General features: G+C 35.9%; 1 long non-coding RNA gene across 4 annotated transcripts in view; it reads left to right on the top strand.

Moving 5' to 3' along the window:
- LOC116285336 (uncharacterized) overlaps window positions 1-21,056 on the top strand; it is a 499,682-nt gene that overhangs the window by 312,788 nt on the left and 165,838 nt on the right. The window lies entirely within an intron of this gene.

Here is a 21,056-nt window from a genome sequence, read left to right on the forward strand (position 1 = left end):
TGGTAAAGAAAACCAAGGGAAAGCATGAAAAAAAAAATAGATGGACTATCCAAGAAGTAGTAGTAACACACAGGGAGAAGCTGGTCTATCTAACCTACTCAGGGCAGAAGCAAAGTTATCAAGTATAAGGGAATGATGGGGAAGGAGGTAGCTTGATAGCCCTCATTTTATTGTAGTTTGGCTTTCTTTTAAATTTTGTATTAGCAATGATATTTTTTAAATCATTGTGTTTTTAATGTATTCCTGTCCTCTCAACCCCCGCTGCCCTGACCCTTCCCTGCTTGTAGAAATAACTTTTTTTTTCTCAACGGCTGTGCTTTGACACCATTTTCTTGTGTGAGGAAAGTTTAAGAAGTAAGAAACAATAAAAACATAAATGGGGAGGAATTATCTTCCTTGATTTATGGATCCTCCTCTTGGGGCACATATAAATTTGGAGACAATTTTGAGGGATCCACAGACTCCTTAAGCCAATCCACTGGGTTTACTTATGTATTTTCTCCTTGAGTTTTAACCTAGCCCAGTTTAAGCTCCCTGGAAGAAGAGCTTGGATGTCCTTGGACTGTCGAGTTTCCCGTAGAAACTACAGTTACACTTCTGTCACTTTCTGTTTTAAAAATGTTTTTATTGTCCAAGTGTCATCCAAAACATTCTATTGCAGTTTTTCTACACGTACTTGTCTTTTCTCATTTTTCCTTCACCTTTTTTTCCTCTTAAAATCTATTATTTTGGGAAATTAGGTGGTTTTAACTATGGAGTTTCCCACAGTTTGAGTGTTGCTGATTTGATACCTGTGACATGGTTCACATGTCTTCTGTGTTTCCTGTAATTTAGGAGTTCAATCTAAACACTTGATTGAGTCCTTTTCCTTTCCTTTCCTTTTTTTTTTTTTTAAAGTAAGTTAACTTAATGGTGGTGTGGTGTGTTCCCTTACTAGGAGACTGCGTCTCTTTTGGAATGTTAGTAACCACTGGTGTCTGACGCCTGCGTCCATTAATTCACTGGGGATTGGAAATGATAATATTTTAATTCCATCACTTTGGCTTCATGGCTTCATTTATCTCTTTCATAAACAGATGTTTCTCTTCATATACTATTTTGTTATAAAATGTGTAGTTATTTTTTAAAAAGCAAAGATACATCTTTCAAGATAATTGAATCCCTATCATTCTCCAAGGTTAGTTAGTTTTTACTTGAAATTCAACACAGACTCAATAGACTTAAGTGTACTTGCTGTTTCAATCTGATCCAATTAATATCCTTATTGGAGCTGAAATTATCTTAATTCTGTCAGAACTGCTTTTAGGTGGCTCTTAAGTTGTTTCAACACGACCTTAGTAAACTTTGGTGGCTTTCTTTATATCTGACATGAAAGGTGGTTTTAGCTCATTTTCTGTATCACTTCCCTATTTCTATTTCATTGATTTTTATGCTTGCTTTTGTTCTTTCCTTCCTTTGGATTAAATTTGCTTATCTTTTTCTAATTTCTTAGTTAAAGCATAGGTCACTGATTAGAGAAAATTCCTTTTTTAAATATGAGGATTAATGCTAAAAATTTCTCTCTAAGCAATTTAGCTAAAACTAAAAAAAAAATTGACATAACATGTCCTTATTTTCAATTTACATGCTGTAAGATTTACTCTTTTTGGTGAATAGCTCTGTGACATTTGACAAATATAGACAGTTGTATAATCATCACTATAACAGAGATTTAAAGCAGTTCCTTCACCCGAAACACTCCCCATGCTCTTCAGTGTACAAAACCTCCTAACATCTCCATCCTCTCTCAGGGACTGCTCTTACAGTCGTACCCTTCCAAGAATGTCAAGTAAACAGAACTGTACAAGGTGTGCTCTTCTGAATCAAGCTCCTTTCCCTTACCAGGATGCATTTTAGATTCACCTGTGTTGTGTTGATCAGTTGCTTATTCATTTTCATTGCTGAGCAGCATGACATTGTACAGACGTGCCAGTTTGTTTAGCCACTCTCTTGCTGAGGGACATTTGAGATTTTCTCCTGTTTTGTAAACGTCCATGAATAGAGTTTTAAATTTTTATTATACTTGGGAGTAGAGTTGCTGGGTCACATGGTAAGTAGAGATTTGCTTTACAAGATTGCTCTGCATCTTCAACAACATTTGATTATGATAGAGTTTCTTTTTTAACCATTGTAACAGACGTGTAATGGTATCTAATTATAGTTTTAATTCACACTTCTTTAGTGACTAGCTATGTTGAGTGTATTATTATGGGCTTATTTGCTGAAACTCTTGTTGAAATTTTGTCCATTTAAATTTTTTTTTTATTAAATTCTGAGAATTTTTTGTTAGTATATAGATCCAAGTCCTTTATCAGATGTGATATAAAATATTTTCTACCAGTAGGTGACTTCTTTTTTGTTTTATTAGTGCCTTTGGAAGAGCAGATATTAATTTTGATGAAGTCTAGTTATCAGTTTCTCTTGTGATGTCATATGAGATATTTGCCTTAACTAAAGTCACAGAGATTTTCTCCCATGTTTTCTTTTCCAAATGTTGCAGTTTTAGGTTTTGCATTTGTGTTGCACACATTTTCTTAGCAAGAGTAGTAGGGGAAGGGAGAATTTAAATTGAAGTGGTTATAAAGTAGTATATGCTTTGTGAAAAGACTGAATTCTATAATGTATATAATAGACAGTGAAATCAACCTCAAATCATCCCATGTAGAAATATGACGTTTTATAATATGGATAGCATTTAACTTTTTCAGCTTTTTTGAAGATTATTTAAAGCAAAAATAGTGTGAAAACATACTGCTGTCCTAGAGCTTGCTTTTATTCCTGCTCAACAATTATACTACTAATATTTCCACTAATAACAAACTTATTAAGTCAACTTTAAGATCTCTTTGGATTTATTTCTTCTCTTTAAATAATGCATTAAACACTGTATTCAAAAGTTCTCTTTTTAATTAATTTTTCATAGTCAGTTATCAATTTGCTATGGAGTTAGGTCATTTATTTCTTGACATATATAATTTAAGGTTTATTCTCTCCTGCTTTTGATTTAATTTATATATATATGTGTGTATATATTATATATATATATAAAATATTGCTATGGTTCAAAACTTAAACTATATAAAAATATGGTGCACTTCTTACCATTTCTGTCCTGCCTTGTTTCCATACCCCCTAGGTATTATTTTAATTAGTTTACAACTTTTCTTCCCCAACCACTCCCTCATCTTCCACTCCTTTTTCTCCTTTCTCCCTCCTTCCCTCACTTCCTTTTTCTGGTTGTTTTTTTTTTGGTGAGGGGGTGGAGGTACCAAAGCCATATAGTATACACACCTGTTTTCACCACTCACTTAATGACATACATTGATAATTACTCATACTAGTTTATAGACAACTTTCTCCTTCTCTTTTGTGGCTGCAGAAAATTCCAAATTTGAATTAATTTACATTTCCATCAAAAATGAATGGGGTACTGGAAGCCCAGATGGTTCTTAGCCTGCAGAGATCTGTTAAGTTGACTGTATGCTAGGCAGCAAGATGTACCACTGCAAGACCCACAAACGCAGGGAAGCCTAAATTTATCAGTGGGACAAGCATGGGGCCAGCAAGAAGAGGGGCCCTGCTTTGCTGTCTCCCAAGAGTGAGGCAGGAGCTTCCTCCCCACAAAGGCAATGTAAGAAACTGGCTCCGCTGTGGCAACAACGTCCTGGCCGTTACGTATGTTCACTGGCAAAATTAGGGTCATACGATTGATTTCAGGGCTGTGGGCAGTGGCACTTCTTTACATTCTTAACAGACTCTTCTCAGAAGTCCAATTTGTTCTGGAGTCATTCCAAAGCAGTATCTGGATTATGTAAGCTTCCTGGGGCACACGATTACACCATCTCCAAGGGGCCGAGCCGCTGTTGCCTACCCTGCTGATAAGGATAGGGAGAGACTTCTGAGAGTAACAGGACAAATGATGCCTGTCACTGTCACAGCTGCATATTGCCAATGAAGATGGGTGGCTTCTCTTTCTTTAAAAAGAAGCAAATATTTACTCTCCTAGTTATTGTAAAAATATTTCACTTTATGCAGTCCCAGTACGATTTTATCTGATTGCAGAGCCCGATGTGCTCCACCCTGAGGAAGGAAATAATGAACAAATCCTTCTTTTCTTAAATATATATGCACCTAACCCTGTTTGAAATGACTTACACATTCGTCAGTTTGTTTGCTGTAATGAGGCACCAGTATCTACTTTGCCAAGTACTCAGGCCTGAAGTACTACTGGGGGTTTGTAACTGTTCTGAAATGTGGACTGTAAAATAAAAATGAAAAATCTATTTAATATGTCAGGACCAGCAATCTAATATGTGTATTACTTTTGAAGACCCTAAAATATGAGCACCAAAAACTGGTATTAAATTGTTTAAAAAACTTTTAATGGCTTTACTTTCCCCCTTGGAGATTAAAAATTTGCTGTAGTATATATATTGTGGGAAGATAGACCATTTACAAAGAGAGTGAGTATAACCAAGGACATCACATTTGCCAGTTTCTCCTATTTCTTTCCAGTTTGCCTTTGGACTCCTGAAATACTTAATGCTGCATGTTACCATAATTTCCCATCACTTAAAAAACAACATATACTCAGAAATTCCACATTTTAATTAAGCCACTCTTACCCAACTAAGAGGTCTTGTCAGAACAATTTTTTTTAACTTTATGTCGACTGCGTTTGACTACAAATTAATTACAGGTAAAATGATTTGGAGGATTAGCCTGAGGACTATTTCTCATCTTTGTTAACATTACTTTTTCTTTTCCACTATTTATAAACAGCGAATACACTGGCTATCAAAGAATACTTTTATGTACTATCCATTAGGTGCTATCTACTACAGGGTATTTCTACGAATTCTTACCACTTGTGAGAGTAAGATAACACTTTGGTATAAGGTGAGAATTCTTTATGCAAAGGGATTTCTGTCAAGCAAATGAAAACCAAATGAAAGCAACAAGAGAAAGGCTCTTCCTTACGGTTTACTCCCAAACATACACAAACGAAATCCACTGACCAGTAGTTTAGGCATTAAACACAACAATTGTGTTTTATCCAAATTAGATTAGGAGCCACTTAGAAGAGGTGTTACAACAAAGTGCAAGTGAATCTGAGGAAAGCTGGTGAATTTTCTATAGCAAGTTATTGATCCCTGGAATTTTTGATAAAGTAAACCATAGACCAGGAATAGTTGGCTCTACTCCCTGGTTTCTGTCTTCCTTCTTCATAATCATGGTTCTCTTCATTTATGGCAAATGGATCATAAGGAACAAACCTAGAAGGTGACTCAGTGAAAAAGCCAAATAGGATTTGTATACTTAGAGACTTCTCAGTATACTGTATACTCTTTTGAATCCTGAAACATGGCTAAATATATTTTCACACACAGTATATGTATTCATTTCTAGGTGTACAGAGATGTATATTCATTGCTAAGTACATAGAGACTAGATACATGACCTGGAGTTGCAATGACAGAAGTTCGGTTTCATGGAATCAGTTACCACAGCACTGATTTTATTATGACAGGAAAAAAGATAACAGTCTTTAGTGTCACTTAGCAGTAGACAGCAAGACGGTGAGCACAATTATTTAAAAGCTTTGTCTAATTTTTCTGTTTGCCAGATGAACTTTTCAGTAAGATGGAACTTTAAATTAATGAGTTATGCCTCCTTAATGTTTTTTAGCCAGCTCAGAAAGAAAAACTATTTTGGTTTCATCTCTTGACCCTTGAGAGATTCCAAGAACAACCATTATTCTTAAGGCAGGATGACTAAGGGCAAGTCTTAGGAAATGAAACAGCCTTGTCCTCATAAGCCTCTGAGATTTTTATACCCCCATGCGAGTATTCTCATCATTTGGCAAATGGTTTTAGTTTGTCTAATTTTGAGAAGTAACTTGAGAATTTTAACTCTGGAATCTTTGCATTCTATTCTGTTCTAATTGTACCATCTTTCTCACTCCAAGTCAGCTTCACAAAAGGCAAGGACTCACAGAAACCCGCTGAAAATTCCATGTTAATGACAAGTAGTGTAAAAATGTCTTCGTTTCACACTATAATTCAATAATCAATATTGATTATTTTTCAAAAGTATTCACCAGCCACATGACTGTCTTTTTTGATTGTGTATGAGTTTATATAACATAGAAATATAAGTACAACATGAATCTCACCCATGTGTTGTTATATCTGCTCTCTGCTCTCAAATTTTTAAGAATGATGATATATTTGTTCAGGAAATAAGCAGGTCTTGTGTGTTATTATGCAAAGATTTTTCTGCCTGAAGTGTGTTTTTCAGATTAAGTCATAATATGGTTTTAAGGTTTTATTAATTAGTTTGAAAGCAGCAGAGATTGTCTCTGGTCAATTTTAACCAAGGGACATTTTTTTGAAAGGATACCTAGGCATCACAGAATTGGTGGGTGACCAGAGGGCAGGGCTGAGAAGGCATCAAGAAGCGAACTATATGGGGAAAGGTGTAGCTTAAGTGCTAGAGCACATGCTTAGCATTCATGAGGTCATGGGTTCAATTCCCAGTACCTCTTCTAAAAATAAACAAATAAATAAACCTAATTGCCTCCCCCCCAAAAAAATATAAAAAAGAAGCAAACTATGAAAGAAAGCAGTGATCATATTTTGAGTGCTGTAAAATTATAAAATTCTGAGAAAAATTCTGTTACTTTCAACAGAGTAGAAAAAAACAGCTGAGACAGAAACATAGGTATGTATACAATGATCATAATGGACAACAAATTATTTAGATTTTATTAAGATTTTAAAAATCAGTATGAAAAGCACAAAACTCTTGAGTAGAAATGCATATAAAGGAAATGAGCAGGCAATGCACAGAAGAAGAAATTTAAATATCTAATAAAATATAAGACGCTCAACCCCACTGGAAATGAAAATGAAATTCAAAATGAGGTTTGGTTCATATCTATCAACCTGAGCAAGATTACAAAGGCTGAAAGTCCCAAATGGTCATGAGGGTCTGGAATAAGGGTACAGCTTGTACACTGCTTGGTGGTACTATAAACTTGTAGAGTGACTTGGCAGTCTCTGGTAAAGCTGAAGGAGTTTTCCACCTCTGGATGTGTACTTTACAGCAACTCTGACAAGTGTTTATATGGAGATCGGTATAATAATGTATGGCAGCTTTTCATGTAAAAGCTGTAATACTGAAAAACAAACGTCCATAAACAAGAGACTAGATATATTAATTTTGATATATTCATGTGATGGATGATTATCAAAGGGAGAAAATTAAATTAGAGTTATCTATGTTAATATGGATAAGTTTACAAAATACTGTATTGAGTAAAATAAGTTGCAGAATAATGTGTGGCATTGGAGCTTTAGACAAAAGCCAAAGTGCAACATCTTCTTTCTCCCAGGGAAACTTCAACCCTGCCTTTAAAGCCTTCCAGCTGACTAATTCACACCCACCCAATTATTCTGGACAGTCTCCTTTGCTTACAGTCAACTAACTAGGGACTCCAGTTACCTCTGCAAAATCTCTGTTCACAGTACATCCAGATAAGTGTTCCTGGGAACTACATTCTAGCCAAGTTGACATCTCACTAAAGTCATCACAATGAGATTAATAAAATATTTAAAGCTTCTGTGAGACAGATTGGGAAGTTAGAATTTTCTACATCTTCCCCGGGCAACTTAGGGACACAAACACATGGTGGACTGGAAGTGAGTCCCTGATACTGGTGTCATCTAGTGAGCATTCAGAAAATAATTACTGAGTGAATGAATGACTATATTTGAGTGAGGAGCCTCTTGAGGGAGAACTGAATTGGGTACAGGTAGCTCTGTGAAGTTGTTGCTGGGGAGAACATAATAAAAAGAACTGTTGTGTTTAAGTATTGTTTTCCTCAGGCTTCAGTCTTGCTGTAACAAGAACAAGGCTTTCACACCAACTGCAAAACATTTTCCTTTTTATCTTTTAATTACATTACAGGAGGGAAAATTTTCTCCAGCCATTTTCCATGTCATACCAGTATCTAATTAGATGTTAATTCTGTGAAAAGCTGGTTGCAAGATAAAACAAACTTGGTAAAAACCCAGTCAGGATAAGCCAGGTAACAACTAGTAAACCTTACTAGCTTAAGACGACTGTGGTTTAGATCTCACTTGCAAGTGCCGTTGTGGGTCAGCTTCAGCCTCTGGTCTGTGTCAGTGTTCCTGTCTTCAGTCAGAGCCAGCAGGACAGAGAAGCCACTGTGTGGAATTGTGTGTGTTGCTCTGACAGGTAGAAAAGAGGAGGGACAACATCCTTCGGCTCTTAATACCCCTGTCTAGATGTGACACGTGTCGCCTCTGCTCACATTTCATTAGTCTGAGTAAGTCCAGTGCCCTGCCCGCCTTGAAGAGGGCAGGGGAGACGAATGCTCCTGCAGAGAGGTGGACATTATGCTTTCCACCACAAAAAGAAAACCATAGGGCTTCACAGACCCTAGGAAGTGCTAAAACGCGTGATAAATAACAATGAACACTAATTTTCCACCAGGGCTATTGACACAGTATTAACCAATGTATTACAACACAGGCAGAATCTTTCCTTCTATTAACAAGAGAGGGCAATGCAGAATAGTTAAATGCATGGACTCTGCTGTCATGCTGCTTGGGTTCAGATTGCACCCCTGATTAGCTAGTGAGCTTGGGCAGAGTTCTTAGCCTTCTTAACTTTCAGTTGCTTTGGTAATGTGTCTTATCTGGCAGGTTTCTTACGAAGATTAAATGCACATAAATCACTTACTCACTTTTTGGCAACTTGTATCCTCTTAGTAAAACTCAGTGGGCTTCTGAGGAACGCTGAAAAACAATGTTCTAGGGTTTTGTGTCATTACTTCGCACAACAGATGATTTTCCTCCACGTCCTTAAACATCAAGGGTTCAGTGTGTGGAAGTAGGTGTGGGTCACGAGAGGATAATCAAAGATATTGAAGTCAGAATGAGCCAGGCAAGGGGGCGGCACAGGAACAGAAAACAAGGGGAGTAGGGCAGCCAAAAGACTGACCCTAGGGAGCTCTGTATTTCTATTACAGCTCAGAGAGCCACAAATTGAGTCTTTTGAAACTTCCCTTAGAACTTCAGTAAAATCCGTGTAGTACAGATAGAGTTGCAATGAAATAATTGTTGATTATTCTTCATTACCAGAATGCTGGAACTTTAAAGGGGCAACATGGTAGTTGCCTGATGACTGGTGCTCATGTTGACTGGATGCTCTGGAAGAGCATGTTACAGTTGGCCAGTGTGTATCAAGTACTACTAGCCACATCATTATGGGAGTATTTGCCTTTTCCTACTGATTTTAATGATCTTTTCTTATTATGAAATAATAGCTTAGAGTTTAGATAAAGAAACTCTAAGCTATTATTTTATCTACTAGATAAAGAGTAGATAGCAAAACTTACTAAGTTTTAAAAATATTCTTGGAAGTATTGTTAACTTACCTTATTTAGTTGTTAGGTTCAAGATCTGTAATTATTCCTAAAGATTCAAATATACATTGACTGATTATGAGTTGTCTTAATAATGTTGCTATAGAGAGTTACTGAGTCCAATAATTATTTGGGTAAAGACATGACATTTTTGTACTAGAATAAATGAATAATGTCTGCTTATTTAGGGTTTAAAATTTTGTTTATTTTTATGTGAAGGTTGATTAAAATTTCATAATACTGTTACATAATTTTCAAATAAAACATGTTTCTTCTATCCCCTCAAAATAGGAGGCCTAGAAAACAAATAATTTCTCACAAAAAAAAGAAGATACACTTTTATTTAATGTCAATCACTAGATTTCTCATTGCATTTATATTTCTGAACCAAGAGATTAACTTTTATGGAATTGAATAAAATTGAGTAATCTACATAATAATAGATTTCCCAGTGTTCCTGACAAACAATATTCATACCTATTCATACCTGTATATGTATATTCATACCTGTATGTGTATATACAAGTCAGCTCAAAAGTATGATATTCCTTTGAGATTCGGGGACTTTAAAAATTCATAGCAAAAAGATTGGGAACAAGTGGCCTATTCTTTATCCATAAATCAATGTATAGCTTAATCATGCTAAAAGGATACCTTCAGCATCAAATAAAAACAAAATGAGGACTTAATTATTTAAAAAAAACTTTTTTTGGTTGATGTATAATCAGTTTACAATATTGTGTAAATTTCTGGTGTATAGCATAATATTTCAGTCATAAATATACATACATATATTACTTTTCATATTCTTTTTCATTATAGGTTATCACAAGATATTGACTATAGTTCCCTGTGAGTACTTAATTGTTCACAGAAATGTGCAGTATTTTGTTATGGTTTCCACTCTCAGAAAGTTAGTAGATAATATTGTGTTAGATAAACAAATGAAAGAAATTCAGATGCTTGAATATATATTAAGCAAAGTAATGCTGGTACCATTTATCTCTCAGGTGAAATAAGGGTACCAAGCATAGTCTTGGAACCTTACAGTAAATTGAATATTAATGGTGCATGTATGTATGTGTGTGTGTATGTATGTTTTATTAAAATTTTTATTGAAGTACAGTTGATTTACAATATTATGTTAGTTTCAGGTGTACAGTGAAGTGATTCAGTTTATATTTATATATATATATTCAGATTATTTTCCACTATAGATTATTGCAATATTATAGATATTGAGTATAGTTCCCTTTGCCATATGGTAAATCCTTGTTGCTTATTTATTTTATATATAGTAGAGTGTATGTGTTAATCCCATACTCCTAATTTATCTTTCCCCCCTCCCTTTCCTCTTTGGTAACCATAAGTTTGTTTTCTTTGTGAGTCTGTTTCTGTTTTATATATAGATTCATCTGTATTAGTTTTTAGATTCCACATATAAGTGATACCATATAATATTTGTTTTTCTCTGACTTATTTCACTAAGCATAATATTCTCTAGGTCTATCCATGTTGCATTTCATTCTTTTTATGGCTAAGTAATATTCCATTGTATATGTATATACCACATCTTCGTAAACCAGTTATCTGATAACAGCACTTGCATTGTTTCCATGTCTCATGTCTTGGCTATTGTAAATAGAGCTTTACATTGACATTGGGATGCATGTATGTTTTCAAATTAGAGTTTTCATCTTTTCCAGATATATACCCAGCAGTGGGATTGCTGGATCATAATGCAACTCTGTTTTTAGTTTTTTAAGGAATTCTGTTTTAACTCTGTTTGCTGTAGTGTCTGTACTAATTTACATTCCCACGAGCAGTTATACATATTTTCCATATGCTATGTATATGATTTTCTAATATGCAAAATACACTGGGCTAATAAATGAAAAAAGCTGTTTACTCAGCTATCTTGAGCCCAACGTTCATGATCAGCATTTTAGAGGAGATTCAAAGGACTTGGCAATTCCTATATCATGGCAGGTATTGGTTATAAAATATAAGCTATAATCACTTGCTTTTGCGTTAAGTTTGAAACTCACTTTGAAACTTTCCTCTTTTTGTGTGTGGAACTGCTTCTTTTTATGGGTGGACATTGAACTGTTTGAACTTGATCTATGTAAAATACTTGGTCTTCTCTCCTCCATTTCCCAGATAAGCATAGGGCTGGTGAATGTTTTGATACTCGAAGTAAACTAATCGGCTAAATTTTTACTAAAATCTCTTGGCATCTATTTGCCATGCTATATATGATGTCTTATGAAAGTGTATTATAAAATTTATCCATATTTTAAAAATGATCCTGATCAACATTGAATAACAAAATTGGGTGCTGAGCACTATGGGGCTCAGGTAACTTTTCTCTTTCATGTGAATAATCGGTGGTGCATTCCACTAACTCATCCCAGCAAAGAGAGCTCTCTCTCAGTGACCCACACATATAACATGTATCACACCCCTTTAATGCTTTGCTTTGTAACTATTGGTATATTTGTCTCATTCATCTTTTAAGGTTACAAGCCTCTGGAAGGCAAAACTGAGATTATATACATCTTTACATTTTTTAAAGTTTCTTAATAACCTGCACCATCTCTTGCATAATAGAAGAGGTAAAAAATTTTTGTTCATGAATGAAATAAGAGAGAAATGATAATTTATTATTGGATTTATTCTGAATGTTTCAATATGATGAAAATTGTATTTGGTTTTAAATTTTTAAAAAAAAGCAAAATGAAGTTAAATGCTTATTGCTGTTCAAGTGAAAATATTTTATTCCTAATGTAAACCCCAGATTACTTTAAAATCTAATGTGACTAGTAGGAAACAAATATAAAGTAAAAACTTACTTTAGAAAGTGAAGAAGGAATACTTAAGTTAATTTTGGTTTTGAAAAAGGATGTTTCATTTCTTCTCATTACCAAATAATTTTTAGAACCAAGTAAGTTTTAGGATTGATGTGGTTTGAAGGTTTGGTGATAGATTCTGGGCTTGAAACCAAAGCACTGCTCAGTATGGGCTATCCAAAGACGTTGGAATTCTCTGCTTGTTCAGTCCTTAGGACTGAATTTCAGAAAGGAAAATTTAAAATGCAAGTGTGTTACCTTGAAGTGGTGATGGATATTACCAAGGAGCAGAATGAAAGATACCTGATAAGGTTATTGTTTAGTTTTGCAACGCAAATACAAACAAAGAATATATTTCTTTGTTTATACAAAGCGGATTTTCTATGAGGACATTAATTATAAAGACACCTTGAGACCTAAGGGAAGTGGCTTTCAATCTTTTTTGATTTTCAAAATGTTTTGAGAATTTGAAGAAAACTAGTATACCCTATTTCAATAAAAATAAGGAATATCAGAAATACATTTTGCAAATTAACTTTGGAGAATTCTTAGACTACCTAAAACTCTTTTGTCGGTCTGAGCTAAATGGCACACCTCGTACTGAGAAGCTGGATTGGACCAGGCATCTGCTTCTGGTCTAAGAACTGGAATGATTCTCAGTATTGTTCATGTAGGCCGAGCTCCTAGTCTCATCATGTCTCACCAGTGCAGTAGTGAGACGCAGCAAAGAGCATCAGGGGTGAGGAAAGAGCAGGCTTCCTTCCTGGAACAGAGCAGGGCTGGTCTAAGTAGCCCTTGCAAGGTTTCCTGCAGTGACAGCGGGGCTAGGAAGGGACGGAGGAGGACGGGTGACTGTGTTAATGGCATAAGAGAAGATAATTCCAACTAAGCAGGAGAGAAAACAAAAGAAGAAAAACTTCTACAGAAAAACATGATTTCAAAGGGGACAGGTGACAAGCCTGCCACAGCTTTTCCTTCTATTATGGACTGAAAATGTTTAGATTTTAGCACCTTGGCCCTGACCCCATCAGTGCTTCTCGTTTTTCTGAGTGGAATTCAGAAGGTGGGAGCAGATTTCCCTGGTGGGTGTTTCAATTATTCGCACTTTTGGCGATGCTTGTTTTTACAGATTCTTGCAAGCAAAGCCTTGGCTGAGATGGAGGAAAGAAAAAAGGGGACGTGAGAGCAGGCCAGCGAGCGTGCTCCACTCCACGTGCACACGGGTCCTGTTTGGAGGACCCACCCCCAGAAGGTCTAATTTAGTGTTTCTGGATAGGAAGCGAGGAATCTACTCTTTTAATCAACCATCCTTTGTAATTTGATCCTGACAAAATTTTGATACCTGGATGATGTTTTGAGAAACACTTAGAAGCAGTAGGACTGTCATTAGTAATCGTGTGTGTCTGTGTGTGTGTCTGTGTCTTTGGGAAGGAGGCAGTCGGGCTTTTGTTCTGAAAGCAGGATGGCAGTCAAAAGACAATATTCTTTTAGGCAACACATATTTACATACTGGGCACCTGTCTAGGCCCTTTGGACCCATTAGGTAAAAATTCCTTATCCTCATGGAACCTAAATTTTAATGTGTAGGAGTCAGAGTCTACCTAATACACTTAATTAGTAAATTGTGTTGTGTGTTAGGAGAAAAACACTATGGAAAGAAAGATAAATAGAGCAAGGTAGGGGTATCAGAACTGCCTGGGGGGTAAATTCTAATTTTTATTTTGAGAGACCTCACTGAGAAAGTGACACTTTAGCAAAGACTTGAAGAAAGTAAGGATATTGACCATGAGCGTATTCGAGGAAAGAGCATTCCAGGAGGGCCTGGCAAGGGCTCTCAGGGAGGGGATTAACTAGTATGGGGCTGCAGTAAAGAAAATGAGAGGGAACGTGAAGAATTAAGTGGGTCAGGTAATACAGAGCTTTGTAGACTGTTGTCAAGGCCTTGGTGTTTACTGAGGAAAAGTGAGAGTCCTGGAGGCTTTTGAGAGAAAAGTCACATGATCTTTCTTATATTATCAGTCACTGGCGAGGGGTGGCTGGTGAGAATTTGCGGAATTCTGGATATATTTGAACACAAATTAAAAAAAGAATGCTTGATTGAGTAAATGTGAGATATGGTAGTATAATAGAGGGTATAAGGGAATGACTCCAAGATTTATGGCCTTGGGTATATGGAAAGATAAAGTTGCCATCAACTGAAATGAGGAAGATTTTGAGAGAGTAGAACTCAAAAACCCCAAATGTCTGCTGTTCCCAATAACGTGATAGACACTGTTCAGTGAGCAAGACATGAATTTGTCTCCTTGATCTATGAGATAGTATGATTTGAACAACTCATTGAACCGCTATTTCTTCATCCTTAAAGTGAAAAATGACTTCTGTTCTGTGTACCTTTTTTTTCCTTTGTTCTTTTCTTTTTTTTTATGAGGAACAACTGAGATAATAAATGTGGAAAAGTTTCAGTGTATAATATTAGGAAGTTTTAAGATTTCATAATTTTGCTTAAAGTTACTTAATAGTTCCAAATTGTGAGGTTTTAATGTAGTTACAGAATGCAATAAAATATAATGATGCTATTTGTTTTATATCTGATAGGTACCAGGTATTGCATAAAGCAATTTGAATGCACTATTTCTAATTCTTAGAGCTATTTACAAATATGGAAGTGAAGTTCAGAAAACGTAAGAAAATTCACAAGTTCATGAGAATAGTAAATAGTATAACCATTATTTCAATTCCAGCTCCATCCTCTACAGCAGGCAGCCTCCCTAGTAGGTAAAAAGTCACCAACTAGAGCTGACAAATTGTGGTCCTGTTTTCTTTTTTAAAATTCTAAAAATAGTATTACTGTGGCAAGAGGACAGCAGCAGGTGGGCTGAGGGTAAATGCCCCAGAAGATACAGAGCAACAATTATAAAGCAAGGCAAACTTGAATGTTTTAGGAACACTGAGAAGAGGGCAGCTGAGATTATTAAGACTATTTCATGCATATGCCCTGGAATTACTTTTTCTGTTATTTGAGGGAATTCTGTACGATCTAGGAAGTGGAAAGACCCTGCAGTCCAACCAGATTCATCCAGTGAAATATGATTATGCTCTTCTTTAGGATTTTCTTCTACTAAAACTAATAGTATTTGGAAAAGACATATTTTTATTCATTTGGTGGATTGTCATACAAAGGTAGGCCATATAATTTTTATAATAGCAAAGGAGATAGATTACTTTAAGAGCTTTGGATGGTATAAATTTCATTTAATAGCTGAATTTAATGTTTTGTTTTTGTTTTTTAATTTGTTCCTTTATAATATTATCTACCAGTCTTTCCCCTTTCCTCTTGACTGAAGATTAAAATGCTCTTATTTTTGTATGGGAGAGCAAACAGGAAATACTATGCCTTTTTAATAATCCACACAATTCATAAATGTCCCTCCTTTGGCCTATTAAATATTCTCAGTGTAGAGAGTGAAGTTGGGTCTTAAAATATTACTTCGACTTGATGTTTTGATGTTTTTGTTATTTAACCAAACAAAATTAAGTAAATTAAATATTAACATATCTTTTTCTCTTCCTACACAGCACTAAGTACTGTTTTTAGTTTTTTTTAGTACTGCTCATCTTAATTTTATTTCTCCTTTTATCCTCCCACAGACTGATTTAAAAGTCAGATATCTTCTACTTTCTGTTAGAGGCAAACAAAATTCTTTACCATATTGCTTTCTCATGCTGTAGGTTATGTGTGAAGGATAGCACATCATACTCCTGCTTCTAAATACCCTTTCGTCTTTGTGTCAATAGTTTGGTACTGACAGAGAAGAGACAATTATCCCAACTTACTGATGAGTAAAAAGCTGAAGGCAAAAAACCCATCTACCTAATTTCAGATGACTGTGAGTTAGCTTTTAGTTTTGGCATCAGGGTCTTCCTGATCATTCCTTGCACTATTTGGGAAGTGATCTCCCCAGCACCAAATCGTTCCTAATGCCATATGCCCCGCTGGGCATCCACACACTGTCCTCACTGATTATCATCAGTGCTTAGTGTGATCTGTTGAGCTGGTTTCCATCCTTCTCTCTGTGATCTGGAGAAGTCCCTACAACCATATAGAGCTTTCGTGCAGCCAGGGGACCCTGGGTTCTGTTTGTGATCTTGTCTCTGAATTTTAATATCTTCTTCCTGTCTATCTGACGTGCTGCTTTGTCTTAGCTATTTGTGATTAAGTCAATCCAGTGAACATTTGCTCCTATTTGAGAGATAACTCAAGGATAAACTGTGTAGCTAGAGTTTCTGCAAGTTCATTTTCATTATTTATATATTTAATTTTGGCAAATCAACCAGAGTGAATCTGATGACACAATTATATCTGTATTATATCCATATTACTTTAAGTCATATTCATAAATACATATATCCAGAAATAGATCATGTAAGCAGATATTCATTGATTGATAGGAAGGTTTTTAAAATAAGATCTATGACATAAAAGATCAATGGGATTAGTTGAAAGATTTATATTCCTTAAATTTCTTTTTCAACAAAATTAATAAGATTGTCATTATTCAGCTTTAGAAGTAGGGAGCATTGGTCCACCTTGGAGAACTCTAAATAGTATTCAAAGATTCTGGGTAATTTAAAATTTCTTGGCTAATTTATAAACTAACAATGACATTTTCTTGTACGCAGTGGGTTTGAGGCCAGGTGGTGGCAAAAAGACTAACACCTCTGACATTATTTTGGTTCGTATCCTGTTAATTTATTTTAACTAATTTTGAAAATGAAGTTTAAATGGGAACTCAACAAGTTATAGCTATCATTTCATTAAACTCATTAACAGAGACTATTTCTATCCCTCTCCCTTGAAGCAGCCTTCCTGGTTGTGGCTCTGCCCTGATATCTCAGTTACAACCTGGTCTTTGTCCTTCACCAACCACAGGGGCATCAGGAACAGGTTGCCCCACCCTTCCCTTCTCCTGCCTTCTTCGCCTTGCCCCAGCCACACAGGCCCCTTGCTTTCTGTGAATACGTCAGGCACATTCCTGCCTTAGCAGCTTTGCGTGGGCTGAAGCATCCCGGAAGCCCATCTCCCAGGAGCCACCTAGAGGTCTCTTCACCTGTGTCAGTGTTTTGATCAAATGTCACCTCAGAGAGGTCTTCCAAATCACTCTTGCCTCTGGTACTTCCTTACTACCTTTCCTGAATATTTTTCATCATAAACTTCACAACTTCTAATATATGATAATATCTACTTATATATTTTGTTTACTGTCTATATTGGTTTGCTTGCCGACTATATAAAAAATATGTAAATAGATACTATGAAAAGTGAAGAAAGGGTAAGAGAAAATGGAGTACAGTTGTCCTTTGGTATCTGTGGAGGATTGGTTCCAGGACCCCCCACAGATAACAAAATCCATGGATGCTCAAGTGCCTTATATAATTTGTGTGGTATTTGCATCTATCGCATGTTACATCCTCCCGTATACTTGATTTAAATCATCTCTAGATGACTTACAACAGCTAATTCAATGTAAATGTTATGCAGACAGTTGCCGGTGTATGACAGATTCAACTTTTGCATTTTGAAACTTTCTGGAAATTAAAAAAATTTGATCTGATATTGATTGAATCCACGGCTGTGGAACCATGGATATGAAGGGCCGACTGTATTGTCTGTTAGCTCATGAGAATTGAATACGTTGTCCCTTAGTTGATACACAAAAAAGTGGTGCATTAGACACAGAAAATAGTAAGGTCGAGAGGTGCTTCCCTAGAGTCTATCAAAGTGTTTTGTCAAGGTGGATCTCCACGGAGGGGAATAAACTGGTCTCCTAAACACGAATCTGTGAGATTAGTAACTCCTGAAGATGTTCGAGAGAATTTAGACTCGTTTGTTACTTTTATATGCTGTATGTTATAAAAAGGAGAACAGGAAAATAAATTAGGGGCTAATACATTGCTTACCAAAATAGCAGCCTATCTTTAAAAACAAACAAACAAAAAAAACGGTAAGGGAACATTTGAAAAACTGGAGTGCACTGTAAAGGGCAGGCCCAGATGGCATGCACAGTAGGGTGTTAAAGAGAACCAGCTTGTGAACTTACCAGACTAAGCTGCTTCAGTAAGTAATAAATCACAGGTACCTGAGCAGGAGGACTCCAGCCCACTTAATGGAAGAATAAAAATCACACAATTTATCCAAATGGAAAGAAAAATGACCGTGGACTTTGTCAGAGCACTACCTACATAGTGAAAAATATTTTCTACAAACACATGGAAAGCAAATAAATGGTAAATCAATAAGCAGAAGCATTAGGAAAATAAAACCACATGAATTTTATATTTGCTTTTCCAAAAATGAAATAAATGATTCTATTTGATACTACAGGTTGGACTTAGAGTCTATACAAATTATAACAAAACAGCAGAGTTAAGAAAAGGATCTCCATTTACTTAGTTGCAAGAATTTGATACAACACATTTTGACAAGCATCATGGAAAGTAGTTACATATTACTTTTAAAAGTTTTCAGTAGCTGAAAAAGGGGCCAACAATCTTGGCAAACACCAATACCAGGATATTTAATGTGCTTTACTGGAACTTACTTTTAGATAAAAATGTAGATATTTATTCCCCAGAAAGAAGATACATATGTGTTTGGAGAAGTAATTCAGCTAGATTTTTCTTGACCACATGGTGTAGTAAATGTAGTATTCTGTGTTTTTTTTAATAATGTTTTTCTGCTCATGGGGGATAGATTGTAATCCCCTTCCATTCCTTTTTATGGTCTTTCCTCTATTTACATGGAGTAGGAACTCTTGTTCTTGCTAAATGAGTCAGTCTGCTTTTCTCTGAATGAACATTTTAAAAAAGAGGTGGGTTTGCTAATATTTTGGTGAGAATTTTGGCATCTATGTTCATCAGTGATATTGGCCTATAATTCTCTTTTTTGGTAGTGTCTTTGCCTGGTTTTGGTATCAACGTGATGGTGGCTTCATAGAATGAGTTTGGGAGTATTCCCTCCTTTTCAATCTTTGGAAGCTAGAACACTCCCTTACACCATACACAAAAATAAACTCAAAATGGATCAAAGACTTAAACATAAGACAAGATACAATAAACCTCCTAGAAGAAAATATAGGCAAAAAATTATCTGACATGCATCTCAAAAATGTTCTCCTAGAACAACAGTCTACTCAAGCAATAGAAATAAAAGCAAGAACAAACAAATAGGACCTAATGAAACTTACAAGCTTCTGCACAGCAAAGGAAACAAGTAAAACAAAACGACAACCTACGGAATGGGAGAAAATTTTTGCAAATGAAACCAACAAAGTCTTGATCTCCAGAATATATAGGCAGCTCATATGACTTAATAAGAAACAACCAATCCAAAAATGGGCAGAAGACCTAAACAAGCAATTCTCCAAGGAAGAAATACAAATGATCAATAGGCACATGAAAAAATACTCAGTATCACTAATTATCAGAGAAATGTAAATCAAAACTACAATGAGGTATCACCTCACACTAGTCAGAATGGCCATCATTCAAAAATCCACAAATGACAAATGCTGGAGAGGCTGTGGAGAAAGGGGAACCCTCTTACATTGCTGGTGGGAAGCAGTTTGGTGCAGCCACTGTGGAAAACATTATGGAGATTCCTCAAAAGACTAGAAATAGACTTACCATAGGACCCAGGAATCCCACTCCTGGGCATATATCCAGAAGGCACCCTACTTCAGGATGATACCTGCACCCCAGTGTTCATAGCAGCGCTGTTTACAGTAGCCAAGACATGGAGACAGCCTAAATGTCCATCAACAGATGACTGGATAAAGAAGAAGTGGTATATTTATACAATGGAATACTACTCAGCCATAAAAACCAACAACATAATGTCATTTGCAGCAACATGGATGCTCCTGGAGAATGTCATTCTAAGTGAAGTAAGCCAGAAACAGAAAGAAAAATACCATATGAGGTCACTCATATGTGGAATCTAAAGCAAAAACAAAAACAAAAACAAAGAAAGCGTAAATACAAAACAGAAACAGACTCATAGACATAGAATACAAACTTGTGGTTGCCAAGAGGGTGGAGGGTGGGAAGGGATAGACGGGATTTCAAAATTGTAGACTAGATAAACAAGATTATACTGTATAGCACAGGGAAATATATACAAGATCTTATGGTAGCTCACAGAGAAAAAATGTGACAATGAATATATACATGTTCATGTATAACTGAAACATTGTACTCTACACTGGAATTTTACAACATTGTAAAATGATTATAAATCAATAAAAAATGTTAAAAAAAAAAGGTGGGTGATACACCAGAGTGGAGGTCCCTGTCACCCACACACGGACACACACATGCAAAATCATTGGGTAGAAGAAACACAGAGCTACAGGTAGGAAGACATTCTCTTCTATTTCCCTGGTTAAATGGTGGTTAGATAAAACAATGGAAAATAAAGGCAGCCACAAAATGTTCTCTGAGCTTGTTATCACAAACGCTCGTCATGTTACATTGTCCTCTGTCTTCCAGACACATTATTTGTAATCAACTCTGCAGCCTGTCCCCATTTGATAGACTATGACACTGAGACGGAGAAGATTCAGAGTTTCAGGGCAGGCCAGTTCTGCTCACCACAGAGCTTCAGGTTAAGCTGCGTTCTTTCCATCTTCCATAAAATAGAGCCTCTAATGGAGGCT

This window comes from Vicugna pacos, chromosome 24 (genome assembly GCF_048564905.1).
Source record: "Vicugna pacos chromosome 24, VicPac4, whole genome shotgun sequence".
Lineage (NCBI taxonomy): Eukaryota > Metazoa > Chordata > Mammalia > Artiodactyla > Camelidae > Vicugna > Vicugna pacos.